The sequence below is a fragment of the Acomys minous genome (assembly GCF_964271855.1).
Source record: "Acomys minous genome assembly, chromosome: 5".
NCBI lineage: Eukaryota > Metazoa > Chordata > Mammalia > Rodentia > Muridae > Acomys > Acomys minous.
This window is the reverse complement of record NC_140494.1, coordinates 78,415,385-78,424,927: the sequence shown is the minus strand read 5'-3', so window position 1 is coordinate 78,424,927 and position 9,543 is coordinate 78,415,385. Positions and strand designations below refer to the sequence as shown.

General features: G+C 45.6%; 1 pseudogene across 1 annotated transcript; it reads right to left on the bottom strand.

Moving 5' to 3' along the window:
- Positions 1-5,239: 5,239 nt before the first annotated feature.
- LOC311597404 (small ribosomal subunit protein uS17-like) lies at positions 5,240-5,727 on the bottom strand (annotated as a pseudogene). Its single transcript has one exon. The product of its transcript is annotated as a small ribosomal subunit protein uS17-like (transcript).
- Positions 5,728-9,543: the final 3,816 nt, after the last annotated feature.

Genomic DNA, 9,543 nt, shown 5'->3' with positions numbered 1-9,543 from the left:
GACCGGCCTCCTCCTGGATGGCCAATTTTCACTGTAACCCCAGGAGGCAGAAGAGGTAAAGCTCTCTATTTTACAAAGACACTCTGATGGCTAGTCTTTCTTAAAATGCTACTCATAAAAAATGCCTTTTAAAATTTGTCTATATTCACTTTAAAAAGATGTATGTATGTATGTATGTATGTATGTATGTATGTATGTATGTATGTATGTATGTAATGTTCTGCCTGCATGTGTGCCTACCTGCCAGAAGAGGGCACCAGATATCATTATAGATGGTTATGTGATTGCTGGGAATTGAACTCAGGACCTCTGGAAGAACAGCCAGTGCTCTTAAACGTTAAGCTATCTCTCCAGCCACCATATTCACTTTTAATTAATTAATTAAAATAATTTTCCTACAATATATTTTGAACACATTCTTTCCTCTCCCCAAACTCCTGCCAGATCCTCCTCACCTCCCTCCCTCCTCAGTTTTATTCTTTTTCTTTTTCTCAAATAAATAAGCAAACAAACAAACAAACAAGCAACCACCCCCCCCCCAAAAAAAACCCCTTAAAACAAAAAATGAAAATCAAAACCAACTGACCAGCAAACGAAAACCCAGTAAGACAAAATATACAAAAACAAAGTAAAAAGCACACACACAAAAGCACATGGAATCTGTTTTGTGTTAGCCTCCCATTTCTGGCCCCGGGACCTGTCCTGGAATATGACCGACATACCTAGTGCCACTCCCTTGGAGGAAACTGGTTTTCCCTCACTTAGGGTGTACCCACTGCAAATCCCTTCGAGTTTAGTGGGGAGACCGTGTCTGCTCCTGCTCAGCACTGGGGCTTGAGCCCCAGGCTGGCTTGAACGCATGCGGGTCTTGTGCATACTGTCCCAGTCTGTGAGTCCATACGTGTGTCAGTCCTGCTGTGTCTGGAAGACACTGTTGGCAGTGAGAATTTTGCTTTCTTTAAAAGCCCAGTGACATTAATGTGGCTGTCTTTGTTTTAACCCCAGGTGTGGGAGATGGGGTCACTTCAGCCACTAACTATGATTCGCCTTGTGCTCTAGGAGGAGCATGATGTTTGCCAGCTGCAGATGGTTTCCGTTTGACATTCTGGAGACTCTTATAAATGCCAGAGCCCCCAGAGGGGCCAGAGGAGGTGGCTGCTGCTGCTGCTGCTGCTGCTGCTGCTGTTGCTGTTGCTGTTGCTGTTGCTGTTGCTGTTGCTGTTGCTGTTTGTGGGCTAGCTGGTTGCTAGGTGGAGCTATCCTGATTTGACTTGCCCCAGGACTCAACTTGCCCCCAAACAACTTGACAGGACATAGTCTAAAGAGATCTGTGCTTTGGTTCCCTCTCACCTTCTTCCTCTCCTACCCAGAGCTGGTGGGGTTGGCACGGATTGGGGTGGAGATGGGTGGTGGGTAAGGACCCCAGTAAGTAGCCCAGAAGCCTAGTCATGACTGTTTCAGTGGGATTGCTCGCGACCTCTGGCTCTCGCAATCTTTCTCTTCTTCCACGCAGATCCCTGTGCCTTTAGCGGGGAAGGGAGCTTGAGGAAGGGATCTCACTGCGGGGCCGAGGCCTCCAAAGCCTCTCACTGTCTGCACGCTGTCCTGGAGTGGACCTCTGTGTTACCACTGTCAGTCATGTGGGTCTGGAATCAACTAAAACCTATACCTCTTGGTGCGGAGTCTTGAGGGTGTATCCTCGAAAGGCTAACTGAGGGAGAGGACCCTCCCTGGCAGTGGGAGCACCTTCTGGCAGCCAGCCAGATATAAAGAAGTCCGCGGCAAACAGCCCCGCTTCCCTGCCTGCTTTCGCTTCTTGCTGCCAGCATCATTGCCACCTGTACCCTGCTCCTTAGCCTTCCAATATGACTGAGGACCAGCAGCTCTGTGGGAATCCTTCCAGCCTTCAGTGGCAGACTGGGACTACTGAGGCATCTGGATTCAGCGGCTTCTGGACTCAGTGTTTTCTGTGTGCAGGCAGTCATCAGTGAGCTACCTCACCTATGCTCTGTAAGCCAGTCTACTAAATCCCAATTCAAACTATGTTCACCCTGTCTCTTCTCTTCCTCTACAGCAGTGGTTGTCAACCGCGCTAACACTGTGACCCTTGAACACAGTTTCTCATGTTGTGGTGACCCCTGACCATGAAATTATTTTCTTTGCTGCTTCGTAGCTGTGATTTTGCTACTGTTATAAGTTGGAATGTAAATATCTGATATGCAGGCTATCTGATATGTGACTCCCACAGGCTGAGAGTCGCTGCTCTATAGGGTCCCGTCTAAATACAGACAGTGATGCCTTTGCCAGGCCTTATAATTCCATCACCTTTCCAAGGCCCCACCTCCTTATAGCATCATCTTGTGCATTAGGAGTTCAACATATGGATTTAAGGGACCCACTAATCTAGACTGTGTGAACTGGGTTTACCATGAAGGGCTGTTGGGAGGCTCTGATAAGCTGATGTATACAGAGTTCGAGATCTGGCAGATACCTGTGCTCTAACATACTGAAGGAATCTTTCTCTCATTTCTCTCCCTGTCCTTCTTTTTCTGTCTTTTCTAACCCTAACCTCCCTCCTCCTCTCTTCTTCCCCTCTCTTCTCCCCCTCCCCTCTTCCTTCTCCTCTCCCCCTCTCTCCTTTATTTCTTTCCTTCCTTTCTGCCTTTTCTATATTCACTCTTTCTTCCCTTTCCCTCTTTTCCCTCCTCTCCTCCTCCCTTTTCTTCCTGTTCACCTTCCTTCCCTCCTTCCTCCTTTTCTTTCTTGCTTTCTTTCTTCTTGCCTTCCGTTATGCCCTGTCCTTTCCCTATTTCCTTCTGTATTGGAGTTCAGGCCCATGACCTTGCCTTTCATACCAGACCTGTTGTGAGGCATCTTTATAACATTGGAGCTGTGAAACGCCGAGTGGGGGTTGGGGGGCGGGCAACCCCATTGTCTTTGTGCACCGGACCCCTTCTACCTCCTGCCCACAACAGATTTGCTCTCTCTCCTGTTGCCGCACATCAGGACTTGACTGTTGTCAACCCACTGCTCTCCAGCTCACTGATCGCTGTCGTTACATCCACCACCACCAGTTAGGTTAACATCACCTGTCTCCGTACCACAGTGCTCAGAATTGCAACCCTGCGGTTTCTTTTCCGCCCTACTGGACTCTTGCACTTCCTCCCTCCCTGCTCCTCTATCACCTCCACTCTGAGGCTGCCTGTCCCCCTCAATCCTTTCCTGCGGATGACCTTCCACTGCAAGAACTCAACCTCACTGCTGCTAAAGACCTGGGGCCCAGGCACTGGCCTCCATGTTAGCTGGCTGATGAGCCATTAACTGGCATCGTCCACGCTCTGTCCCTGCTGAGTCCTGGGGACACACACAACTACAGGCTGCAGGGACCCTCCATCCCCTTTTCTCATCCACAGGAATGGTGTCTTCATATTTTTCTCATTCCCCTTTGGGTAACCTCCAGCCTCTTTCTACACCTAGAGCCCAACCTGAAGGGCTTTAAATATATTCACCTTTCGAATCAAATTTCTAATATTACTCAGGAACACTAAGAGCGGCCGATGAAATGGGGAGCGGTTCCCTGTTTCTCTTTTCTCAGAGTCCTGTCTCCTCCTCTCTGCTCGCTCTACCACACTGTTTGAGCAGCAGGTCAGGGCTGGGCCACAATGCACACCTGCTCCTGCCATCAGCTACTCCACAGCAACCAACTTTCTCATAACTACTCCTGATCGTGCGGACCACTTATCTGTTCATTTGGTTCCACTTGTCTGTGAATTTGATCCCAAATTCCTACCTAAGAGTTCAGTTCCTCCACATGGCTCTCTATCCACATGGACCTGCTGCCTGCTCCCCACCACCAGCCCCTCCACCCACTTTCAGAGGAGGCTGCAGGAACTGGTTGCCCGTGCCTTCTCTCCCCGTCTGCTTCTCTCAAAGAACTGACTCTATTACAGAAATCTGGCCTCATTCAAAGCCAAAAATTGCTGTACCAAATTGCCAAATTCTTACAAATGATGCCCAGATATCTAAACTCTGCTCTCATCCTCCCAAAGCCTCTCTTAAGGCTCTACTTCCCAACTTGAAAAATCTTTTCTCTCTGATTCCTTTATACTCTGCTCTCAAAAGAAAAAAAAATATATCTTAAGATTATGCTGTGAACTCTTATCTAAGGATTTGTATAATTTGCTCATTGGTTATGATGTTTAAAACCTTAAGTTCAAACTCTCGTTTAAAACATACGTGTGTGTGTGTGTGTGTGTGTGTTTGCAACATAGAAACACAGATGTTTTTTAAAACATCGACCACGTGGCTTGCAACCTGCCATGTGACTCCACCATCTTAAGATGACCATGTGGTATAAAACAACAATTATAAACCTTCTTAGTCCTAAGGAACTCTCTGTTTATTATCCTATTTCCTTTTAGACTAAGAAAGCAACAAGTCTCATCTTAAACATTATGAATTTTTATAGAAATCCAAAGTTATACTTTTACTACATACCATATATGTGATCCAACCCTGGTTCAAATGCTTTATATGATGGTGAAATTTCAAGATAATAAAGGCCTATTCAGATAAATAAGCTAATTTAAAATGTATGTCTAATTACTTATGTCTTTGCTAGTTCTTGGATGCATGAATGAATAATTGCTATTTTTCCTGGCTCCAACTGCCTGTGATCAGGGTTCATCTCCAGGCTTTCTAGCCAATGGAGTTGATATAATAAATTAAAATTCAATTTTAAAATTGTCTTACACTGTTCCACTGTACTGCCAACTTTGAAAATGGGGTTTATTCTAGAGACATAGGATTGTCTACAATGTTAGAACTTGGTTATTATGCTCTACCTTTACTCTCAAAAGGTTAAAAATCACTCAAACGGTTAAAATATGTTTATCCAACCAGGTGTGGTGGCTGGATAATCCCAGCACTCGGGAGGCAGAGGCAGGTGCATCTCTGTGAGTTCGAGGTCAGCCTGGTCTACAAAGAGCGTCCAGGACAGGTAGTATGACACAGAGATACTCTGTCTAGAAAAAACAAACAAGAACAACAACAAAATATGCTTAGCCTTGGTTTTGCTGATGTTACTAATCTATAGTATGGCTTTAGAATTTTATAAGCTATAGAGTTTTTATAAACTAAATCATACAAGAAGCTGTTATGTTCTCTCTTTATGGACTATGTTTTTGTTGTTGTTAAGTTGGAAAATAGCTTTATTTGTTCTGAGTAGGCCAGAATCCCCTCAGAACTTCTGAAACTGCTTCCTGGTGTCAGCAGCCTTGGTGACCTTGAACGCATTGAATCTAATGGTCTTGCTCAGGGGACTGCAGTCTCACATGGTGACAATGTGGTCAATCTGTACATCCCTGAAACAGGGGGACAGGTGCACAGACATGTTCTTGTGGTGCTTCTCAAAGCGATTGTACTCCAGATGTAATGGAGACAGTCCCAGCCGATGACAATGGTCCTCTGTACCTTCATCTTAGTCATGGACACCAGACAGGATCCGGCCTCGGATGGAGACGTTACCAGTGAAGGGGCGTTTCTTGTCTGTGTAGGTGCCCTCGATGGCCTCCTTGGGCGTCTTAAAGCCTAGACCGATGTTTTTGTAGTACCAAGGGAGTTTTTCCCTGCCGGTTTCTCCCAGCAAGACACACTTCTTGTTTTGAAAGATTGTAGGCTGGTTTTGGTAAGCACACTCTGTCTGAATGTCCGCCATCTTCCCAGCAGCCTGAGGGGGGGAAAAACTACGTTTATGATTTTTAAGGTTCCAACTTAACAGGGATGAAACCTAACGTCCTAGTCTTTAAGAAATGCAAGTTAGGGGGCCTGGAGAGATGACTCAGTGGTTAAGAACCCTGTCTGCTCTTCCAGAGATCCTGAGTTCAATTCCCAGCAACCACATGGTGGCTCACAACCATCTATAATGTGATTGGATGCCCTTTTCTGGCCTACAGGTATACATGCAGATAGAGCACTCATATACATAAAAATAAATAAATATTTTTTTTAAAAAAAAAGAAAGAAATGCAAGTTAGGCTAAGCATGGTGACACAGGCCTTTAATCCCAGAAGCAGGCAGATTGCTGTGAGTTGGAGGCTAGCCTGGTCTACAGAGAGTCCAGGACAGATAAAGCCAAAAAAAAAGAAAAAAGAAAAAAAAGAAAAAGAAAGAAAGAAAGAAAGAAAGAAATGCAAGTTAATACTCAGACATCTTAAAATGGCCAAATCATTTAATGTGTCCAGAAATATTTGTGTAGTTATGCTAAGAACTGATGTGATTGACTACAGGAGTAAGCTTTATTTAGTAGCCTGTATGTGTTTTCAAAGTTAAACAAAAGTAACTAGAAACAAGCAAAGTTTATCTATTTAGACCCACTTGAGATAGATGTGGTCCTCACACAGTTGTCTGAAAAATATGATATACTTATAGATCATAACATTCTGTTTTGCTGGCAAGGTGTAGTTTAAGAGGAGATAACTAAAGACAGGTAAAGATTAACTCCGATATGCTAGCCCTTAAGCTTGTCGGAGATCTGCAGAACGCGACACTAAATATATTTAAACCTATTTTGACATACAGAGACTTCCAAATCCTAACAGTAACCCTCCCCCCAAGAGCTCCAAGAAGATTTGAGCACAACAGATGACGTCAACGCTGGATTGAGGTTATGACTGCCACTGGGAAAGACTGTCCACAATGCTTTGCCCACTGCTAGGGCCCAGCCTGAACTGTGGACAAACTGGACACCTTGAGAGTAATTGTCTCATCCTGCTGAAACTGAGGTGAGGTCAGTCTTTCCCAAGTTCTTCCTCCATAGAAAAAAAAAAGGCTGTCATCTTCTGTACCTGATGGCCAGACTGTCTTCGCCTGTGTTGACATGGGAACCCAGGAACCTGGGACAACTGCCTAGGTCGTGGACTATGGACTGACTAGTCATCTCTGTCATTTTAATTGACATATAGATTTATTTAGGTTACGATGTATCCTTCTCAGGTCTCTGATCACATTGGTGCCTAAGGTAATGGTAGCTTGACAGCTAGAGAGCATGCATTAGCTCCTTACCCCAGGGTAATCCATCGCATTAGTTTATTAGTCAATTGATTTGCTAGTTAAAAATTACTAGGTAGGTCTCTTATTTAAAAAGCAAACAGGGTTGCCTTGCTCACAGGCCTCATGGTAAATAACTAGGAAGAAAGATGTAATCCACCTCTCAGGTCAGATGGACTCCAGATAAGTACCCCCAACCAACAGCCTAAGTTTCCTACCTATTGCCTATTTCAGAGGGAGGGATTCCTCCCTCTTTCCCTGGTTTTGGAACTCTAGTCCCCCAGCTACCAAAATCATGGGTCCAAAAGTTTTATATGTACACCTAAAAAAGAATTTTCTCCCTAACCTACTTAACTTTGTCTTCTAGACTGAGACAGCTCAGCCTGTACCTTCTAGATGTTCTCACAACCCCCTGGGCAGCAGCAGAACAGCTGGCTCTCCCGGAACTTTGCCAGCCCACCTGATCCCCACTCACTTAGGATCCCCAAAGATGCCATCAGGCCCAAGTCAGCAGGAAGCAGCCATTTTTAGGACACAGCATCCTCACTCCCATCTCACCAGCCCTTCCTAGTCTCTCTCTCTCTCTCTCTCTCTCTCTCTCTCTCTCTCTCTCTCTCTCTCTCTCTCTCTAATTAAACAAAAATGGAGGAATGTTATTCCAATAGCCTGCTTCTAGGTTGCCTAGCAACCTCTGCCATCATCACCTGGTGCTGCCAGGTGTGTTCAGGTTAAAGGCATTGGCCCACCACTGCTCTCTGTCTCTCTCTCTGGGGGTGCCCCCTTTCTCTCTCCTTCCCCCTCTACACAATAAATCTCCTTTTATACCAGATCTGTTGTGTGGCATCTATTTATTATATATTATGATGCTGGGACCATTCAGAACCTCCTCTATAAGCTCCTTTGAAATACATAATTAATTGCTGTCAATCACATCCGTGCCCTTCCCTGCATGCTCCCGCAGCTCTAGTAATCCCAAGTCTCCTCACAGTTCTGCCGGCTGTGCTCCGATGGAGTATGAGTTCATTATTTTTAGCAATATTATGTTTCATGAGGCTAAGGTATCATCACTACAGCAAGGCATTCGGGAGCTTCTGCTGTTTCAGATGGCAGTTTAAGTGGGTACATGGGATGAGAGGGCAACCCAGGGGGATTCCGCTCTGAGGAATTGAGTATAAGGGACCACGGTGCAGCTGGGTGGGGTTAGCAGCTGCAGCAGCTCCTGAGAGGAAAATGTGATTTTAAATGAATAGATGCATCGTTTATCCAGCCTGTGAGCAGAAATGTGGAAACTGTCCAGGCAAATCTACAGAGGGGACCAGGAAAAACTAGAAATGTAAGGTGGAAAGCGGGTCAAAGCAGTCATGAGGTCTATACAGAAGGAGAGGGAACTGTTATTCTATCCGGCTTGTGGCTCAGAATAACTTCTTCAACTGCTAAGAGTCCATCCCAGGCTGTGTCCCAGGGTAATGATTTCCTGCCCTAGTAACTCTTCCAAAGTTCAATTTTATACATATGGTTTCAATTCTATTTGGCCAACTTATGGAACATTTACTGAGCCTTGTAGTGTGCCAGGCCTTTTCCATCTATGCATATATTAAAACTACCCAAACTGGTGGCTCATGTAATCTCAGTACTCAGTAGGCTAAGGCAGGGGGATTGCTTTGAGTTCAAATCCAGCCTGGAAGACAGAGTTTTGAGAGATGGGGGGGGGGGAAAGCAAGAAAAAAAAATAGAATTAATCTGGGTGTGGTGGTGCACATCTTTAGTCCCAACACTCAGGGATGAAGACAGCTAGATCTCTGTGAGTTCGAGGCCAGGCTGGTCTACAAAGTGAGGCCAGGACAGCCAAAGCTACATAGAGAAACCCTGTCTCCAAAAAAAACCAACACCCGCCCCCTCCTAAAAAGAAGATTATATGATCTGCTTTAAACATCTCTGTGGCATGTGTTTGTGTGTGTAGCTTTCTTTCAAGTAATAATGATATTTATGAAGCATTTCTAGAATAATGCTGGTACCTTCTTAAATACCTGATATTTATTCACCGCAGTTAATCACAAGCAGCTCTGAGAGCTTGTTACTAAGCTCTTTAGGAGAGGAAGACAAGACCGAGGCGTGAGGACAGGACCTTCCTTGCCTGAGGCCACCTGGCTGTTTAAATGACAGGGAATGGGCGTGGGAGGCAAGTCGGAGCCTCCACAGCTCAGGACTGTCTGCTCTGTCTAGCTGGGAGTCTGTACAAGTTCATCCTCTGTGTCCCCCGCCCCCACCCAGTGCTTGCTCCCTGGCACTGTTTGCCTCACAGTCAGCAGTTCTCAGTTGGCCTGCATGGTGTGGCAGTGCAAGCAGGCGTCCCTTGGTGCAGGCTGCGGCTCACTTTAATTAAAGCGGGTGGCACTGCAGAATGAAACTGGCAGGAAGCGGCTTCTCAGAAACCCCCCTCTCTATTCCCAGGTCTGCCCATATGCACAGCAGTCCCCACGCAGCTGGCAGAACCTT